This window comes from Thamnophis sirtalis, unplaced genomic scaffold (assembly GCF_051295495.1).
Source record: "Thamnophis sirtalis isolate CommonGarterSnake01/CBP01778 unplaced genomic scaffold, rThaSir2_p1.2 scaffold_9, whole genome shotgun sequence".
NCBI lineage: Eukaryota > Metazoa > Chordata > Lepidosauria > Squamata > Natricidae > Thamnophis > Thamnophis sirtalis.
Window position 1 is genome coordinate 54,379,952 of NW_028261389.1, and position 20,498 is coordinate 54,400,449.

At 41.7% G+C, this 20,498-nt stretch overlaps 1 non-coding gene across 1 annotated transcript; it reads right to left on the reverse strand.

Moving 5' to 3' along the window:
- Positions 1–12,801: 12,801 nt before the first annotated feature.
- On the reverse strand, positions 12,802–12,908 carry LOC148044147 (U6 spliceosomal RNA). Its single transcript, XR_015697783.1, has one exon. It is a non-coding gene; the product is annotated as a U6 spliceosomal RNA (small nuclear RNA).
- Between the last annotated feature and the right edge of the window lie 7,590 nt (positions 12,909–20,498).

Here is a 20,498-nt window from a genome sequence, read left to right on the forward strand (position 1 = left end):
GGAGACATGGAGGCTGCTTGGAAAGATGGTTTTAATGGTGTACATACAGGACCACATGGCTTGAGTCCTGAACAGAAAAGGTGATCACATGCTTCAATGTTGGTGGAGAAGAGAAGAAGAAAAGCTGAGACCCTGGTTTTATGCCCTCTCTGGCCTTTGATCTTGAGCTTGTATTCTGATTGGTTGTCAGACTCCCATGGGCCCATGCAGGGGCAACTCTCTAGGCTGCGTTTTGAATCCAGGTTTGGTTGAATTCTCAGATGCCATTTGGCCAGTTGGGTAAAGGGCCAATATTATCATGCCTTAATCCCGTCACTCGAGCTGAAGGGGAGAACTCTTTATTATGTAAAGTGGACTAGCTCAGGCTTTAATGGCTCATTGACAAAGGGGGATGGGCAGGAAGCTGCAGGCAGCTATTCTGTCTTTTAAAACATGTTTCTTACTTTTCACATCCAGAGAAATATTCTGCCTTCCTAGGATATTTCATTTTTCTGGGAGAGGGCTGGGTGATAACTTCCTACAGTCCAAAGTTGTCATAAGCTACAGCTCATTTCAGAGACCTTGGAAGCACCTGCCTTATAAATTAAAGCAATCATACATCTTTTATTTCAGAAAAGTGTCTTTAGATTTAATGTAATCGTCAGTGTTATCGTTTTTTGTTTTAGAATTTTCCTTTGTAAAGCAAAAGCTCTGTCCCTATTTCAGGTTTATCTTTTATTTTATCCAATAAAATATAGTCACTGTGCTTATAATAGCTGATAAAAGCATTTCTGCATCTTAAAAGGTGCTATCGGACTTATTCTTGGGGACCCTAGACCAGCGTTTCTCAACTTCAGTTGAAGTCCATGCATTTTAAAGTGTCAAGATTGAGAAACACTGCCCTAGGCTAACACAAATTTCGGAAGAAATTGTTGAAGAAGGAAGCATTAATACCAGGCTCTTATTTGAATGCAAAGAAACCGATTGGTGCAATAAATAGAAAGACTAATCTGAAAATCTCAGTCTTCCTTCTTTGCTTCTTCAGTAGAAGTTATTCAATAAAATGAAGGTTTTATTGATTGGAATGATTAATTCTGAAAATACAGGAAGATCTGCAAAATTATAGATCGATACAACAGTTCCTTTAGTCCCATACCCACTTCCCCTCTTTTTTTGCACAATGGGTATTACACATACCTAAACTAAATATGCATACTTGTTGACAAAAGCCTACAGATGATGTTTGCTTCACTCCGTTGCAATACAGAAAGATGATTACAGAAAGAGCAATCGTTGATGTTAGATCGGGTGAATGAAGGCACACTCAGGCTTCAGAGTAACAAACAACTCTTTATTAGCACAAGTCAACTATGTACAATCCGGCAAAGGTTGAGTCTGACAGCAGCCCTTTTATAGGGAGCTGTCAGACCCTTCGACCAATCAGATTGAATCTTTGTTCCCGCTGGAAAAGAGGACCTTGGTGTAAACCATTATCGATGTTTCTGGTATCTAACACCCCTCCCCTCTTAGATGGGCTCAACCGACTTGTGACATAGTCATGCAGGTAGGCGGGCTTTCTGGTGGCTCGCCCAGACCTGCATAGTTCAGTTGGTGGGTGTTCCTCAGTCAGGTCGGATGGACCTGTTGTCTCTGCGGCTTCACCTGGTGGAAGCTCCTGGAACTTCTCACAGGCCGCGGTTGGAGTTTCTGTAGCCGGTTCACTCGGAACTCACTGCCGGCCTGCAACAATTACAGATAAGTGCCCCGGTACCTTCGGGATTGAGTTATCTGTGGAAGGAGTGAATTCGTGTTCCTTGTGTGTAGGGCTTTGGCTAACTCGTGCAGGAGTTACCTCTGGTTGCCTAAAACTGGAGTTGGAGATGTGGCCATGGAGTTGGTCAATGTGCCGTCTCCAATGTCAACTGTTCTCAAGCTCTAATAGATAAGACCGAGGCCCGGTGATGCCTATTACTGTGGCAGGAATCCAAAGAGATCCCCAGCGTAGTTGTGGGCGTAAATTTGATCCCCTATGCTAAAGTTCGGTCGAATCTGGGGGCGATGCGGCAGAGTAGTTTGGGTGTAGCGGTCTAAGTGGGATCTTAGCCGGCGACCCATTAGAAGCTTGGAAGGGCTTCTACCAGTGGTAGCACTTGGTGTGATGTGCTATATGAGGAGGAATTGATCAACTCATGTTTGCCAATCTCCTGGGCCAATCCTGGATAGAGCTTCTTTTGCAGATCTCACCATTCTCTCCGCCTGACCATTGGAAGCTGGATGGAATCGAGCGACCAGGGCATGTCTGATTCCCTGGGCTGCTAAATAGGTCTCAAATTGCGTGGCCGTAAATTGCGGCCCGTTGTCAGAGACCAAAACATTGGGTAGGTCGTGAGTGGAGAAAAGCCTCCTTAGTGTGTTGATGACCACTTCTGCCATGGACTACTTCTACCTGTCAGCACTCCTTCATTCAATAATCAGGAAAGAAGACCACAAGACTCCATTGATAGAAATCAAGTGTACTTTTACTAATTATAAATGAACAGAAGCAAAGCAAAGCGGTCTGATTATTTAGGCGCGAAAGCGAATAATATATTGTATAATTCATTCCCCTCCCCTTGGCATCCCATGCACAGTCCAATCATAATTCTTCCAAGTGTCAGGTGTGAGATAACTTTGAAAGGCATCACCAGGATGGAATGCTGGTGCCATTGGCCTTGGCGGGAAACCCTCCTCCGCATGCGCAGTAAGGTGGACAGTTCAAACTCCAGAATCTTCCTCCAGCACAACAGTCAGTCCCCTCCCAAATACCATGCCCCCCTCCCCGTTTCAATGGCAGCCGAAGCAGCAGCAAAGCAGAGGCTGACATCCGGCCCTCCTCCGGAAAAAGGCAGTTAGACCTGGAAAAACGACAAAGCACAAACAAACACACGAACAACAAGAAAATGGAAAGCAAAAAAACGGGGGGGGGGGAGAGAAAAAGTCAGGAAATATGGGAAAACTAAGGCTTGTCAGGATAAGCAGAATAGAATTGGCGGATCAGCTCAGGGGCCTGGATATGTGATTTGTCCACCCACTCGGCATGAGACGGGGGAAAATGCTTCCAAGCCACCAGGTACGGAACACAATTCCGCCGTCTGCAAGAGTCCAAAATTTCTCAAATCTCAAAATGCTGTTCACCATCAATCAACAGGGGGGCAGGTGGCGGATCCCCGGCAGGCGTAAAGACGAAAAGTGAAGAGGCTTAATGAGATTAACGTGGAAAACAGGATATACATGGCTGAGGTGCTTAGGCAGCTACAGGCGAACTGAAACAGGATTGATGACCTTGACAATAGGAAATGGGCCAACATACTTAGGCCCCAACTTCCTGGATTTCTGGGTAGTTTGAAGAAACTTGGTGGACAGATAAACCCAATCACCCACTTTGTACTCAGAAGGCTTAGCACGCTTCTTATCCTCCTGTTTCTTATGTGCGCGATGCGCAGCGTCCAAAGTCCGAAGTGCCAGAGGCCAAACATGCTGAAGGTGATCACTCAGAGAGAGATAAAACTTGCGGTTGCTCACGAGGAACCTCAGGAATAGGGACAAAATCCTGTCCAGACACCACCCGGAAAGGGGTGAAACCAGTGCTGCTATGCACAGAATTATTATAAGCCACCTCCGCATGTGGTAACAAGTCCACCCAATCATCTTGCTGGTAGTTGATGAAACAACGTAAATACTGTTCCAGAACAGAATTAGTCCTCTCACAAGCCCCATTAGTTTGAGGGTGGTGGGCGGAGCTTAAGCCCTGGATGGAGCCAATCCGTTTAAGAAACTCCCTCCAGAACACGGAAGTGAATTGCACGCTCCTATCTGAAATGATGCGATTAGGCACCCCATGCAAATGGTAAACGTGAGAAATGAACATCTTTGCGAGGGCCTTAGCAGAAGGAATCTTGGGGCAAGGGATAAAGTGAGCTTGCTTGGAGAATAAGTTGGTAACGACCCAGATAACAGAGTGCCCCTGGCTCTCAGGAAGTTCGACAATGAAGTCCATAGAGATCTCCCTCCACGGGGCGACAGGGCGGGCCACAGTCTGGAGCAAACCTTGCGGCTTCCCAGGCGGGCGTTTAGCGGCAGCACAAACGGGACAACTGGCAACATAAAGTTCAATGTCCTTTTTCAAAGAAGGCCACCCAAACTGCATTCACGAGATGCAGCGTTTTCACGAACCCAAAATGCCCCGCATCCTGGAATCATGAGCCCGTTGGAGAACCACCAGACGAAGAGAGGCAGGGACGTAAAGCTTCGCCCCAATCCATGGCAAGTCATCCCTCATGGTACATTCATTTTTATGTTGCTGGAACCAATCATCATGAGCAAGGGCGTTCTTGAGATTGGAGAGAAAATCGTGGGACATCTCCACTTTAGAACGTGCCTGTTGTCTTGTCACCACAGGAGCAGTGAGGCTAGATGTGGGAACAACCGGCTGGACCACACTGAGTTTAGAACAGTTGTATTGAGGGAGCCTGGACAAAGCATCAGCCATGAAGTTCTTCCCCCCCAGGATGTACTTCAGGGTGAAATTAAAACGATTGAAATGCTGAGCCCAGCGCATCTGCTTAGGGGAAAGTCTCCTGGGAGTTCTCAAAGCTTCCAAATTTTTATGGTCAGTCCATATCTCGAACGGGTGCTTAGTGCCCTCTAGGAAATGGCGCCACGTGGCTAAAGCCCAACGAACAGCAAACGCTTCCTTCTCCCATATAGCCCAACGTCTTTCTGTGTCAGTGAGTTTGCGAGAGGTGTATGCACAAGGCTGCAAGTTACCTTGATCGTTGGCTTGAAGCAATACGGCCCTCACCGCCACGTCGCTGGCATCAGCTTGCACCACAAACGGTGCATCCATGTCCAGGTGTTTCAGAACCGGTTCCTCGGCAAAAAGTCGTTTTAACTTCTCAAAAGCAGCTTGACATTCCAGGGTCCAATTCAACGCCTTCCTAGGCCTGGGTTTTGGCCCACCTTTGGACTTCAACAAATTAATGAGGGGAAGAGCAATCTTAGCAAAAGAAGGGATGAACTGGCGATAGAAATTGGCAAAACCCAAAAATTTCTGCAACTGCCTGTGGGTACGAGGGGCCTCCCACTCAATGACTGCTTTGACTTTAGCAGGGTCCATCTCCACACCCGCGTGGGAGATACGATAGCCAAGGTAGTCCACCTTCTCCTGATGAAATTCACATTTGGACAATTTGGCATAAAGCTCCGCGGCTTGGAGCTTCTTCAGCACCGTACGAACCAGCTTGACATGTTCGTCACGTGTTTGCGCGTAAATAAGGATATCGTCCAAATATACGATAACGCCTTTGTAAAGATGGTCATGCAAAACCTCAATCAATTGCATGAAGACCGCAGGCGCCCCCTGCAGGCCAAAGGGCATCACACAGAACTGGAAACAACCCAGGGGACAGTTGAAAGCTGTCTTCCACTCGTCTCCCTCTTTAATACGGACTCTATAGTATGCCTCCCGTAAGTCCAGTTTAGTAAAAATGCGCCCCTTTCCCAGCTGGGCCAGCGTGTCCTTCATCAGTGGCAATGGATAGAGGTTTTGAGCCGAGACAGAATTTAAGTTTTTGAAGTTCACACATAATCCGAGAGCCATCTTTCTTTTCTCTGAATAGCACAGGAGCTATTCTGCTTCGTGCGGACTTGGCCTCTGGAGGTGTGGTAGCTGACTCTGGTGTCGCCTTCTGTTTGCCGTGGTGGCGGCTGCCATGCCCCTTGGTTGGGCCTCTGCTGGCAGTTAGGTATGCTTCTGGGCTTCCAGGTTGTAGCGGGGCGATCGTTTCTGCAGACCTTGGCGATGTGCCCCTTGCGTTTGCAGTGTTGACAGATGGCATTGCGGAAATGGCAATGTATTCTGAGGTGGTTTCCTCAGCAGCTGGCGCAAGGCAGGAAATGCGGTTCAAATTTTCATGCTGGCTTGGTGCGATCACTGCGCATGTGGTAGCTGTCATCTTCACTCTCTGAGCCTTCAGGCTCTGTGGCCTCGCAATGCACGCCTGCACTCTTCCGTGCGCTCTTTGGACTATTTTGGCGCTGCAGGATTTCCATTGATTTAATTGAAGACTCAGTAGCCCTGGCTTCGTCTAGGGCAATTTGGAGAGTAAGATTAGTTTTTGCTAATAACCTCCTCTGCAGGCCAATGTCCCTAACACCATATATGATGCGGTCAAGTAATAGTTCATCAAGATCTCTAAATTCACAGTACGCTGCGGCCCTTCTGAGCACTGCAACATATTCTTTGATGGATTCACCTTCTTTTTGGTTACGGATGTTGAATTTGTGCCTCCGGACGTATTTAGATGGTCTGGGAGCATAGTGTGTCCTCCGTATCTGTTGTAGAACTGACCAAGTGACCAATTGGAGTGGCGTTGCCCTTCACCTCAGGTCAGAGCCCGGGGGGACGCACCAGTCCCTGGCTTTCCCCAGGGTCTCAAACTAAGCCCCCCTGGGCCAAAGCAATTTATCCAGCCTGCGGCCTGCTGCCTCAACTGAAGGCACTGGAGGGGAAGCGTGGGTGCAGGAGGGGTGTGTGGATACAGGGGGGGGGGCGAAGAAGAAAGTATGAAATAGGCTTGTATAAATCATTTGGTGGGATTTCAAAGCATTGGAAAGTTGTGTAGTACTTTGGAATATCTGCTTCATTGACCAGATCTGGAGGAGTGCTCAGAGCCCTGTAAAATAACTTGCCTAGCTTTAGTACAAATGCTAGGACTGCATGGTACTTTGGATTCTGTTCCAAACAAAGTACTGAAGAGAATATAAGACTGTAAATATAGTACCCACCCACAACTCTTTAAAGTAGATATTTCATGAATCCAGAGAAAAGGTGCCACTGCTTTAAAAAGTACCAAGTAGATGCTGTGGACTTTATATTCCTATATATTCAAAAACAGTGAATAGTATTGCCCTAACAAACCTTATTATTTAATGAATTTAAGTTGTTGCCACTGCTTTGAAGTTAAATTCATGTGTACGGATGCCTCTTTCTTTTCTGTATAATTTATACCTCTATCTTGACTGGGAATGCTGACATCATCTTGGCCACTCCCACCCAGTCACATGGCTGGCAAGCCACTCCCACCCAGTCACATGGCTGGCAAGCCACTCCCACCAGTCATATGGCCGGCAAGCCACTCCCACCCAGTCACATGGCCGGCAACAAAGCAGGCCACACCCAGAGAGTAAGTTCCAAAAATTTTTGAAACCCACCACTTCGAAAGGCACCCTGCTCTCTTCAAGGAAGTGTCTCTAGATTAAAAGTGCCCAGTTCACTGCGTAAGCTTCCTTTTCCCATACCACCCACCAAGACTCCAATAGTTTCCTAGAATTGTAAGCACATGGCTGCAATTGGCTATTTTCATTTTTCTGTAACACAGCCCCATGGCCACATTGCTAGCATTGGCTTGAATAAGAAAGGGAGAGTTTGGGTCAGGATGCTGCAAAACCAGTTCAGCTGCAAACAGCTATTTAAGCTTTTCGAATGCTGCCTGGGATTCTAAAGTCCATTTCAGAGGCTATCTGGGCTTGGTTCTCTTCTCCCCTTTTATCTATAACAAGTTCTTGATAGGGAGTGCAATCTGGCCAAAAATGGAATGAACTGGTGGTAAAAATTGGTGAAACACAGTAAACTCTGCAGCTGCTTTCTGGTTTGGGATGCAGCTCACTCCATCACCGCCTGGACCTTTTGGCAGTCCATTTCAATTCCTTCATGCAAGATACAATAACCCAAATAGTCTATTTTGCTCTGGTGAAACTTGTCCTTGGAAACTTGCACTTGCACATACAATTTGGCAGCTCGTAATTTTTTAAGTACATCCCTCACCAGTTTCACATGATCTGCCTTTATTTTGATGTAAATTAACTGTTGTCGAAATAAGACCAATATCCCCTTAAACAGGTATTCATATAGGACCTAATTTATTAATTGCATAAACACACCAGGGCACCCTGGAGGAGGACTTTAAATTGGAAGCTCCCTAAAGGGCAGTTTAAAGCACTTTTCCATTCGTCTCCCTCCCTGATCCTCACCCAATAGAAAGCTTCTCGCAGTTCCAATTTAGTGAATATTCTGCCCTTAGCCAAGTGGACTAACATGTCCTTCATCAGGGGCAGTGGGTAAATATTTTCCATGCAGACCACATTTAGCTCTTTATAATAAATGCATAGATGAAGTGTCCCATCCCTTCTTTCTCAGAACAGGCCTCCTACCCCGGGTCGTGCTGGCTGAATGAATCCACTGGTTAGGCTTTTGCCAGTGAACAACCATAGTTCATTTAACTTCCTCAAGGTTATTGAATATGGTTTTAGCTTAGGCAGTTTAGCTCTGTGCAGGATCTCTATAGCACAGTCCATTGATCGGTGAGGGGAAAGTTCATCCAACCCCTTTTCAGTGAATACCTCTCTTAAGTCCCAATATTATTTGGGGCTAACAGGGAGGACCTTTTCCTGTCCCTGCGCTGTTCCCCCTAATTTGCACTGTGGATAGGTTGCCTTCTGGATTCCCCCTTGCTCTCAGGGAGGGCGGTTCATTCGGGTTTTTAGCAGTCCACTTCTCTAGTTTACACAAGGATTCCACTTTTTTAGCCAAGCTAGCCCTGATACCAGGCCCCGTTCCATCCTGGGAGCAACTATGAAGCTTAGAGTTTCTACATGGGCCCCCCGCTCTTGATCCATCTAGTTGGCAAAATGCAATCGGGACTTTCAGCCACCTCAAGCAGATCCCCAATTTCTCAACCAGAGCCAGGCAAATCAGGCATTTGATACAGCCTGAGTCTAGCAGGGCCCATAAGGTGGCTTTCGACCAATGGTGGGTTTTAATTTTTTTACTACCAGTTTGTGCACACGCATGACACTTCACACATGAGCAGAAGCATCCGGGGGGGGGGGAGCCTCCTACTGCTGCCACTACTACCTGATCCGGACCGAACCAGCCGAAACCAACCTCTGCTTTCGACTCTGAAGCTTGGAAACTTAGCTCTATGGGGATTGTTACTCTGCCATTTACCAAGGGGTTGTCATTGGGTTTGTTAACCCCTTGCCATTGGTCGGTGGGGTCAGAGTTCCCTCATGCCACTTTGGTGACAGAATGAAATCCCCAACCTCCACTTTCCTAAGTGCGTCTTCCTAGCCTGCTGTGGTGCCTTGGTGGTTTTTCCCATAGGGCCAGGAGTGGTTTTCTTAGCCAGGCAGCCAGTCTTGTACTCTGCTGCCGAGTGGCCTTCCTTGCCACATTTGAAGCAAGCCCCCCCCCCCAACCTTCCCCCTCCCCCCGACTTCCCAGAACCATACAGGGTATAAATCTTTAATAAAGAGAATCTAAGGTACAGTTAAAAAAAACAAACCAAAAAAGATAGTTAATAACGTATTTCCATTGAGCTCCAGCTCCTCCTTGCTAAACTAACTCTAGATAATTTATAATTCCTGATCTCTAATCATAAACTATCTGGAATTTCTTAGTCCCATATTTGTTTTGAGTATAGTCAATCCATCTTTTCCACTCCAGTTTATATCTCTCGTTTGAGTGGTCCTTAAGATATGCAGATATTTTGGCCATCTCGGCTAGGTTTGTTACTTTTAATGTCCATTCTTGAATAGTAGGCAAATCTTCCTTCTTCAAGTATTGCGCCACCAACAATCTAGCTGCAGTTATTAAATGCAATATCAGATTAGTCTCTACAACTGTACAATCAGTAATTATGCCTAACAAAAATAACTGAGGGGTAAACTTTATCCTTTTTTTAAGAACATTTTGCATAATCCGCCATATTTTTATCCAAAATGCTTTAACCTTTTTGCAAGTCCACCATGTATGAAAATATGTAGCGTCCACACAATCACATCTCCAGCATTTAGGTTGTAAGTTCAAATACATAGAAGCCATTTTTTTAGGATCTAAAGGCCATCTATAAAACATCTTATAAAAATTTTCTCTCAAGTTTTGGGCTTGTGTAAATTTTTACATTTCTCACCCAAATCTTTTCCCATGTATCCAACATTATTGGTTCTTCAACATTTTGAGCCCATTTTATCATACAGTCTTTAACTAATTCTGTTTCCGAGTCAATTTCTATTAATACATTATATAATCTCTTTATATGCATTGGACTTTGATCTCTAATTTGTTTAAGTAAATTATCCTCGACTTGGATAAAGCCAATTTTTTAATCTATTTTCCATCTAGCCTGTAACTGCCTGTACTGAAACCATGTTTGAATTACCTTTTCCTCTTTTAGAACATCCAAGGGTTTCAGTTGTAGTACACCTCTTTCTGCAGTAAGAAGCTATCTGTAAGTAGTTACATCCTAGTACATTGTACTATGTTCATATTTTCTATTGCGTGTCTGGGAATAGCCCACATGGATATCTTATCGTTTAGTTTGTATTGATATTTTTTCCAAACCAGCAGTAGAGCATTCCTTAAAATATGACTTTTGAAATTCTTATCCACCTTTTTGTTGTATAGCAGATAAGCATGCCAACCATATACCAAATCATGCCCTTCAATATTAAGTATTCTATCATCTGTTAAATTAATGCAGTCACTAATTACAGATAAAACTACTGCATCATAATATAGTTTTAAATTGGGTAATTTCAAGCCTCCTCTTTACTCACATCTTGCATTATTTTTAGTTTTACTCTCGGCTTCTTCCCTGCCCATACAAATTTATTAATACCCTTCTGCCATTCTAGCAGACTTGCATCTTTTTTAAGTATTGGTAACGTTTGAAAAAAAAAAAAATTAGGTAGAATATTCATTTTCACTGCTGCTATTCTTCCCAGCAAAGATAACTGTAATTTCTCCCATTTTTTCATCTCTCTCTGTATACTATGGCATAGTGGTTCATAATTATACTTATATAACTTCCCGTTTGAGGTTGAGATATAGACTCCTAAATATTTGACCTTTTTAACTATTTCACATCCTGTCATTCCTTCTAATTCTTCCCTTTGTTTAGTATTCATATTTATAGCTAGTATCTTTGTTTTCCCTAAGTTTATTTTAAATCCTGACACTTGACCATATTGATTAATCATATTCATTAAAACCTTACTAGATTCCTGTGGTTGGGTTAATGTTATAACCAAATCATCCGCAAAAGCACGTACTCCATATTCTTGCTGCGTAATCCTGATTCCCTGTAAGTCCCCTGAACCCCATATTTTATTCAACAATAGTTCCAAAGTTATAATAAACAATAATGGGGATAAGGGACAACCCTGCCTTGAACCTTTCTCAATTTTAAATGAATCTGTTAGACTCCCATTAATTATGATTTGAGCTGTTTGTTCCTGATATATTGCTTTAATTGATTGTAAAAAGTGCTCTCCTATTTGCATTTTTTGCAATATTTTCAGCAGGAATTGCCAATTAACTCGATCAAAGGCTTTTTCAGCATCTAAAAATATAAGCGCAGCAGGAATTTGATTGTTCTTTCCCAGGTATTCTAATGTATTGAGAATTAGTCTTACGTAAGTTCTCATTTGTCTCCCTTGAATAAAACCTGTTTGATCATTATGAATCAATAGCTGAGTAGCCAACATTAACCTATTCGCTAGTATTTTAGTGAAAATTTTATAATCTGTATTGAGTAATGATATGGGTCTATAATTTTTTGGTTGAGTAAGATCTTGATCTTCTTTGGGTATCAAGGATATAAAGGCTGTCTTCCAAGATGGAAGGATCCCTTCCACTTGGATCTTATTAAATAATTACTTAAGCGGTTCTACCATTTCTAATTGCAAATTTTTGTAGTAAGCTGTCGTCAAGCCATCTGTACCAGGTGCTTTCCCTGCATTTAGCTGTTTAATTATTGGAGAATTTCCCCCGAAGTTATTGGTTGATTCAGTCTTTCCCTCTGCTCGTCTTTAACTATGGGTATTTTTTCTTTATCCAGATATCTATCTATATCTAAGCTTTGGATTTTATCATTCGTGTACAATCCTATAAAGAATTCACAAAAGACCCTTTGAATCTCCTCCTATTGGTACACTTCCTTCCCTTTAAATTGTAATTTCGATATATTACGAGCCTTCTGTTTTTTCCTAATCAAATATGCTAGCCATCTACCAGATTTGTTTGCATTACAGAAAGTGTTGTGTTTTGCATATAGCAAATTGGTAGCCACCTGATCTGACATCAGCATGTTAAATTGCTCTTTTAATAATGTGATTGTTTCTTTGATCTTTTTGTCTCCTGGTTTTAAGATTAGCTCCTGCTCTCTCTTCCTAATTTCATTTTCAAGTTCAGTTCTCTTTTCCCCCTGTTTGGGTCTATGTAATCTATTCATATTTATCAGAACTCCTCTCATATACGCTTTACTTGCATCCCATACCATTTCCATAGATGTACCCTTATTCATGTTAAAAACAAAATATTCTTTTAACAACTTTTTACATTCATTAATGTTTTGCTCATATCTAAATAAGTTTTCTTTCAGTCTCCAAGACCTTCTTGCTCGGATCCCAACTCCATCGAAACCGGATTATGATCTGATAAGGCTCTGGAGCATATCTTCGTCTTCTTTACCCTAGAAAGCAAATCATTGGTTGTTAATATGAAGTCAATCTTGGAAAAGGATTGATGTCTATCAGAAAAAAAAAGGTAAAGTCATATTCTTCTGCATTCCTTTCTCGCCAGATATCTCTCAATTCAAAATCCTCTATCATATCGAAGAAGGACAGGTAGTTTTGCTCGCGTTTTGGTATTTCGGCGGAGAGCCTTCTTATCTTTCTTGGTATCCATAACGCCATTCCAATCACCCAGTAATATGCAGAATCAAAAATATGGAACGCTTCATGAATTTGCATGTCATTCTTGTGCAGGGGCCATGCTAATCTTCTCTGTATCGTTCCAATTTTAGTATATGTGCTGCCGAAGTGAGCACTGAGCATGGTTGCAGGTTTTGTGGTTCCATCACCTCTCTCTTCTCTGATGGTGACCTTTTCCATGACTGGGCCAGGAGTACTTGTTACATGTCTGGTCTCCACTTCTATAGCCAGGACATATGAGTTGTGGAAGGGTGCAGGGACTCCCCTTGAGACACAGGCATAGTACAAATCATTGTTCACTCCATCCTTGAAACAGCGGATGAAGATGTCCTCAGGCCACTCATTGAGTCAGCATGCCAGCTCTTCTGTGTATTCAGCCACCACTCTGAGGTTTTGGCACATGGTTTTGATGCAGTCCCTGGTTTTACAGACAGCTAGGGGGTCTTTGAACTGCCAACAAAGTGCTGTCATAAACTGATTGAAATTTCTCAGCTCAGGTGCATTCACATTGTGAAATGCCATCATCCAGCGGGCTGTGGCTCCCTCTAGTACCAGGGTGATGCTCCTCATTTTGGCACCGTCAGTGGGAATTTCTGACTGTACTCTCACAGGTATGTCAGGACATGGCCAGAAAGAATTCCAGTTGTTGGAGGTTGCTGTCAAATTTCATGCCCAGGGTTGTGGTCTTCCAACTCTTTCCTTTTGTCTGGACAGGTCCTGCTAGGGCAACAGCTCTGGTGCCCCCCACCTTGATGCTGTGCCTGTGGCAACCACATCTCAGGTCATTGAAGCTCCTACCATTGTTGTTGTGGTGAAGAAAAACGCATAGGCAGGAAGAAGGTTAATGGGAAGGCACCCCAAACAGCTCGTGGGAACTCCCTTTTATTGTCATACACAGTTTCTGTGGCCGAAGCTGATTCATTGATTAAAGTACACTTGTACTGATTGGCTAGACAAAGCTCATGCTATGGCTATGTTATCAATGTGGACAGCTCATGGTTTCCTGCTGCAAGCGATGTGATATGCCAAATCTCACATTTCACACTTATTAAGGAAGGATCATTGTGCTGATGTTGCATTCCTCAGCGTGGTTTGCCAGCTAATGAGAAAGCAACTATCCCCACATGCCATGGTATCTAGCACAGTCACTTGTCCCCACTCCTGGGCCAGTCGGACCTCCCTGGTGGCAGCCATGGCATGGGTTTCACATCCCTTCAGGGTTTGGAAGATATTCATCATGAACTGCCTGGCTTGCTTCATCAGTAAATCAGCATGGTCAGATTTTCTATCTTCCCCCTCCTTGCCCTTGAGCTCCTGCAGCTCTGGCTGCTGCTCTTGTTGTGTTGGCCATCATGGCTGACTTGGCAGAGGATCACCTCTTTGGTTCTTCTTTCCCAGTCTTTCTTTTTCCCAACTCCACCTGGGTCTCCACAAGTCTCCCAGGCTCCTGACCTCCTCCATCCATTTGGAGACCTCCAGCCTGGGGGGAGGCCTGGATGATGCTCCCCCCCACAGAATTCAGCTTCCTCCTGGTCACCGCCTTGGGCTGACATCATGTGTACTGTCCCCACAGTAGGGCTGTGTGCCTCTCTGGATTGATCAAATTTACAGATTCCGCCTAATGTAGGAAACTTCCCCAGCTGCTCCGTCAGGAAAGCATGACTCTAGACTCCATTGAGTTGAATCAAAAGAACTTTTATTGAGAGAAAGTGGTTGCGGCAAAGTCACTCGGAATCTGAAGGTCCCGTGCAAAGTGCAAAGGAATTCTTATGTTTCCCCAAACCTCCTCCCGCCCCCAACTAATCCATCGGCAGCCAATATATGCTGCAAGGATGTTTTGAGAATGCAGAGGTGCTAAGCAGATAACAGGTTGCTCTCAGGGCACAACAGCCTTGGAACCAAGCTGGAACTGGCTGGGAGGGAATCTGCTCCATCTCCAAAGACAATCCCCTTCCCTGATTCCCAAGTGCTTATAGCAAAAGTGAAAACATGTGAAAAATACCAACAGAATGGCAGGAAGAAATGGTAGACCTGAATCATGCTCGGTAACGTTTACCTAATCTACTACTTTCCATTTTAGAGAAGATTGTTGGAAAGATTTTGGTGAATCCACTACAGAGTTCCTATATAAAACAGATTACGTAGTTCCTTTTCAGTCAGAATTCAGGAGCAGGCACAGGACAGAAGCAGCATTGGTCACTTTGGGATTTGTCATTCTTCTTATATCTCTAGGAAAGGTGCAGGCCTGATTTAGTGTGCCATGAATGGTCCTCTTTGGGGGATGAAGTCAGTGGGCTATCATAAGGGGAATATTCTCTGTCATTTTAATAGCTTGAATGCTGATAATCCATTGCTAAAAGCTAGTGGCAAGGTGTGTCCAGTAATTGTGACAAATATTTAACTTGTAGCCAGCAGCTGAAGAGTTGCATTTAGTTATTTATCAAATTTATGTTGAACTTTCATGAACAAGATCTCACACAAGTTCTCAATGTATATATGAATAAAATATCCCACCTATCAAGAGTATTTTCAGATTAACCAACCCATAAATTATTAAATTGGATTATTTAAAAAAATCCACAATTATTTTTATAAATACTTATCACTAAATGATGCCAATTGTAAAAGTTGAATAGAACAAATAATTGAGGACCTACCTTTTGTTTAAACAAATGGTAATCTTTTAATTAAATCTTAATATCTCTATCATAGTCAAAAAAAAGTTCAGTCTTATTGAGTCCTACTGTGTTTGTATAGAAAAAGAATTAATAAATCATCCTGTTGTTGGAGATACGCTGAGAAGTATGCTTCATTAAACTATATTCTGCAATGTCCTAAAATTGCTATATTCTGGGGATGATTAACACGTTAATTTGACTTTGACAAGGATTAATATTTTTGAATATCTGTATTCTTTGGACCTACTTACAGTATATGGAAATAGATGGATTGACAAAAAATAGATTGATCATATCCTTATGTGGGACAGGCATAGAGCTGAGCGTGTCCATCGCTGTGCAATTAGAGTCCAAACCCTTATCAGAAAATTAATTAATTACATGATGCATCCCTAAATATCAGAAATTGACAGTTGCAATTTAAATACAAACCAAAGTATAGCATAGATTTATCACATAGGGTATATTAATTTATCAGAAACTTTAATCTTTAAGATTAATTAAAGAATTGAGAATTAATTAAAGATTAATTAATTAAAGAATTGAGAATTGATCTACTATAGGTTTTTTTACCTCGATTGATGACCATAGAACAGCCTGCAGGGAACTCATGTGTACCTGTTTCTTCAGAAAGAGAAAGTAAACCTCTGGAAAAGAGGCCCCTCTAAAGATGCAACTTTTAGGCTTGGATTTCCATGTGTTCCAACTGAAGTTGTATTGTAAATCACACATAGCAGTATATCTGTCTGAAAAGTATATAACAAATGGGTAGGTGAAGGGAAACCATCCTGTCACAAAGAGATACACAGAGACATGTTGATTACTCTACCAAGTACAGCAATTACATCATACAAATATTTAACAATAGGGCTGCAGGGAGCCTTCTAAAATGAGCTGACGTGGCGCAGTGGTTAGGGTGCAGGCCACTTCAACTGACTGTTATCTGCAGTTCAGCGGTTCTAATCTCACTGGCTCAAGGTTGACTCAGCCTTCCATCCTTCCGAGGTGGGTGAAATGAGGACCCAGACTGTGGGGGTGATATGCTGACTCTGTAAACCGCTTAGAGAGGGCTGAAAGCCCTATGAAGCGGTATATAAGTCTAACTGCTATTGCTATTGCTATTGCTATTCTACAATTTTCAGACTAGTAATTTCTGCTTATATGAACCATCCCTTTTTGTTTTCTGTGTAACAATCACTGCTGCATTTCTTTAGATAAATTGCACATTGGCTTAGACAGGTTCTATTAGTACTTCAATCACCTTTCAATTAATCTTACACTTTACTGTCCATTACTTAAGTTCAGTGCTAATTCAGATCAGAGTTTCTTCAAAGCCATGAAAACTTTTGACATTTATGTATGTATAATCTTAATAGATACAGTATTATTAAAATTACTATATAAAATTCCTTTTTATCTTTCCTCCTCCTCCTCCTCCTCCTCCTCCTCCTCCTCCTCCTCCTCCTCCTCCTCCTCCTCCTCCTCCTCCTCCTCCTCCTCCTCTTCCTCCTCTCGTATGGGAAATAATGAACTGGATTTCAGTGCAAAAGGCTTATTGTCATTAAACAGGGTGATATTTCTGGACCATGTGCTACAGTCAACTAGATTTTGAAATCCTTTGAGGCTATAAGAAATCTGCAAAAATAAAATGTTCTATTAGTGTAGTACAATAAAACAGCAAATTTGCAAACTAATTTGATTGAAAGACATCTAAGCAAAATCAGGAGAAATAAACACTTCAATTTATAGAAACCTTTCTAACCCAATTCTACCTTGAACTCTACAAAATTGTGAATGTATAAGAACACTGCACATCTACTATTCATGTAACTGGAAATTAAAATTCAGAATCTAGGAAAGAATTGAACTGTCTTCAATTTCATATATGCAGCATTGTATTAACATTGTGGGGATATTCAAATGTGAAACTTACAACCTACCTTCATCACGATATTGCACCAAAGGTCAATTATTCTTACTTTCCTTGAAGGGAATTAGCAGCTAGCAAGTAAGATAAAAATAATGAAGGACAATTCTAGAATGAGATGGAACATCACTCCCAAAACAGAAATAAAGTATTAAAATATGATGTTATATGAGTTTTACTTAAGAAAGCTCTTAAAACCATAGAAAAACGGATCTAGTTAACACATAATTCCCACCTTAGATAGCAGCACCCAGCTGACCTATGCTGATTTTAAAATGACAATAACAATAGAACCCTCAAAGCAAAGTCAGATCTGGTTAGTACTTGAATGGATGACCACTGTTAGGCTAGATTGAGAATTGGAAAAAAAATCTTGAAAGACAGCTTTCGCAAACCACTTCTATATTATCATTAAGAAAGCTATATTTATGGATTCCCCGTTTTATTTATTTTATTTGTATTACATTCAAACCAACTTTCATTAAACAGTCTGTGGTCTGGGTGCAATCACATTTAAACAATCATAATATTCATCTTTGCTTTAGTATTCATCTCAAAGTAATAATAATGTAATAACATAGTGATATAATAACAGTAATACATAACATCATCTTCTTTAACATCTCTCCTCTTTAATACATCATCTTTTAATATCTCTTCCCTTCTAACTTCTGCCTCTCTTACTATCAATACATAAAAAATTAAGTATGTCCCATGTCCAAAAAAGAGAGAGAAATATATATAAAAAAATAAAGAGAAAAAAATAAAGAAAGAGAACGAGAGATAGGGAAGAATAACTCCAGGTAACAGCAAAAAGAGAAAAAATTATCCCTTCTTGATCTCATTGCCAGCTTCAGTTATAATGGATATGTCTTAAAGAAAAAAGAGGAAAAGGAAAGGCAAGTTCAAATCACAATAGAAAAAAAAAAAGGAAAATCATTTAACCATTGTCAATTGCCTGCCTCGAGGTTTTAGTTGCTCTGCTTTTTTTTTTTTTTGGCCTGCCTCCCATATTCCTCCCTTTCATCTCTAATTTTATCTACTTCTTGGATTTTTGGCCTAAATATTCCTCCCAACTCCACCCTCTTCCATTGACTAACTTCTGGGCTTTGTATCCCAGCCCCTGTCTTCCTTTCAGTCATATCGTCCAACCTTCTTCATATATTTTCCCTCTGATTTAATTCATCCACCACTATTATTTTTATTATCATCTCCTCTCCCCCCTTTTCATTTCAATAGAAAGGTTCCTCCCTTTCTATTATTGGCTCCTCATTTTGATCTTCGCTCATTAACCCTCATATGGCATTTTCTATTTTCCCCATGGCCTCCTTAAAACTTTTCTCCATTATGTCCATTACATTTCTAAAAAGTAAATCCATCTCCTTTACAATTTCATTCATTTCTTATGGATCTCCAGGGAAAAGTGTTAGAAGCTAAAAAGTTGAATTCTCCTCCTCCTCCTCCTCCTCCTCCTCCTCCTCCTCCTCCTCCTCCTCCTCCTTTTTTAGGCAACCTCTGTTATTCCCCAATTCTAGTTACTCAATTAAACAGCTGTTAAAGTCTATGTCCAATCAAAAGGCTACAGTGTTTACAACTTGCACTGTCTCCACTCTTTTTCTCAGTAATTTTCTCAAAACACAAATCCCAGGTGCAGGCTACTTATCTAAGTCTTGTGTTAGTCTTGCAACACTATTTCCAATATACTGTCCAAGGTTGAATCCCAAACAACACTTTCTTCTTTTTCCCCTCCTTTGCTTTCTAATACTTTCCTTTGGGTTTTGCTCTGGCCAGAAGATGTTGCTGTTGCACCGTTTCTCTTCTACTCCTCTTCCTTGGGTTGCTCTGCATATGCCATCTTTTAAAGTTCCAGAACTAAATTTTAATCCAAATAGAGTATATTAAATATTTAGACGTCCACTCTGCTTTTTTTCTTTTGACATTTATAATAGCCAAATAATCAATTAATATATCCTGTTTTGGGTCTCTAATGGCTCTGCTCTTATCCGCTGCTATATCCGGGGGTGGAAGCTTGATAGAACCACCTCCTTCTTTTACAGCCCCACTATTAATCTATCTGTATTAGAAAGGGGCATTTTGACAGAAGTTAAAAAAACATCAGGAATTTTTCATCCAGTCATCCCACTGTTCTTATTGTCCCGGTTGCCCTAGCTTTGTGACTGCCAAAAGCAATGGCAGTCTCCTCTGCTGTCATTTGGGAAAGCTTCCTCGTGGTCAGCAAAGCACCTTTCCTTTCTTCACCTCTTCTGCAAAGTGGCTATGACCCTCCTGGAGAGCATTACCGGTTGAATTTTGCAGGGCTCAACAGAGCCTTGCTATTTTCCAGCCATTCTCACTGTGGCGTTAACCAGACTCTACATTTATGGATCCTTCTGATCAAACAGTTCAGTTGTAGGGTGTTGCTATCTGTTCATGCTAATCATAATGTGTTTAGTTGCTTTTTTGTTTGTGTAATATGGAATCTTCCATTATTCTCTAACATTATATTATTTCAAGGAGGAACAGAATCAAGAATATGTTCAACCAATCATGATTTCAGAGTCCTGCTTTCCCTTTCTTGGCTGCACTTAGATTTAGTTAAGATGTGTAGGTTCCATTGATTTCAGTGGCTCTGTTTTAATAACATTTACATATGAATCAAACTCATTAACTTTGAAATGATGTAAATGATTTATAAGGAACTGATAAGCAAGACAATATAATTGAGCTAACTAAGATGCATTTACTGATTAGATTTGCATTTATTTTCAAATCACTCAAAAATCCCCCGAGGGGAGAAATTTTAACTGCTGAATCTCTCCCTTGTCCCGATAAACATTTGCAATTTCACTCTATTTTTTCACTCAAAGGAAATGTTGATATTGTGGCTGAAAGGAATTTTTGTATATTATGTGTGCAATTGAACTGGAGATTTTATTTCTTTATTTTTGTTTTGTATTTCTTCTCCTGTTTTGCTATTCATCTCTACAACTCATATCAAGGCACTTCCAGGTATTCCCTGTTTAGAACATGAATAAAATAAGAGTATGGCCTTAGCTTTGAATGCACCTTTTTCTTGAATTGACATCTTGCCTTGAATGTTC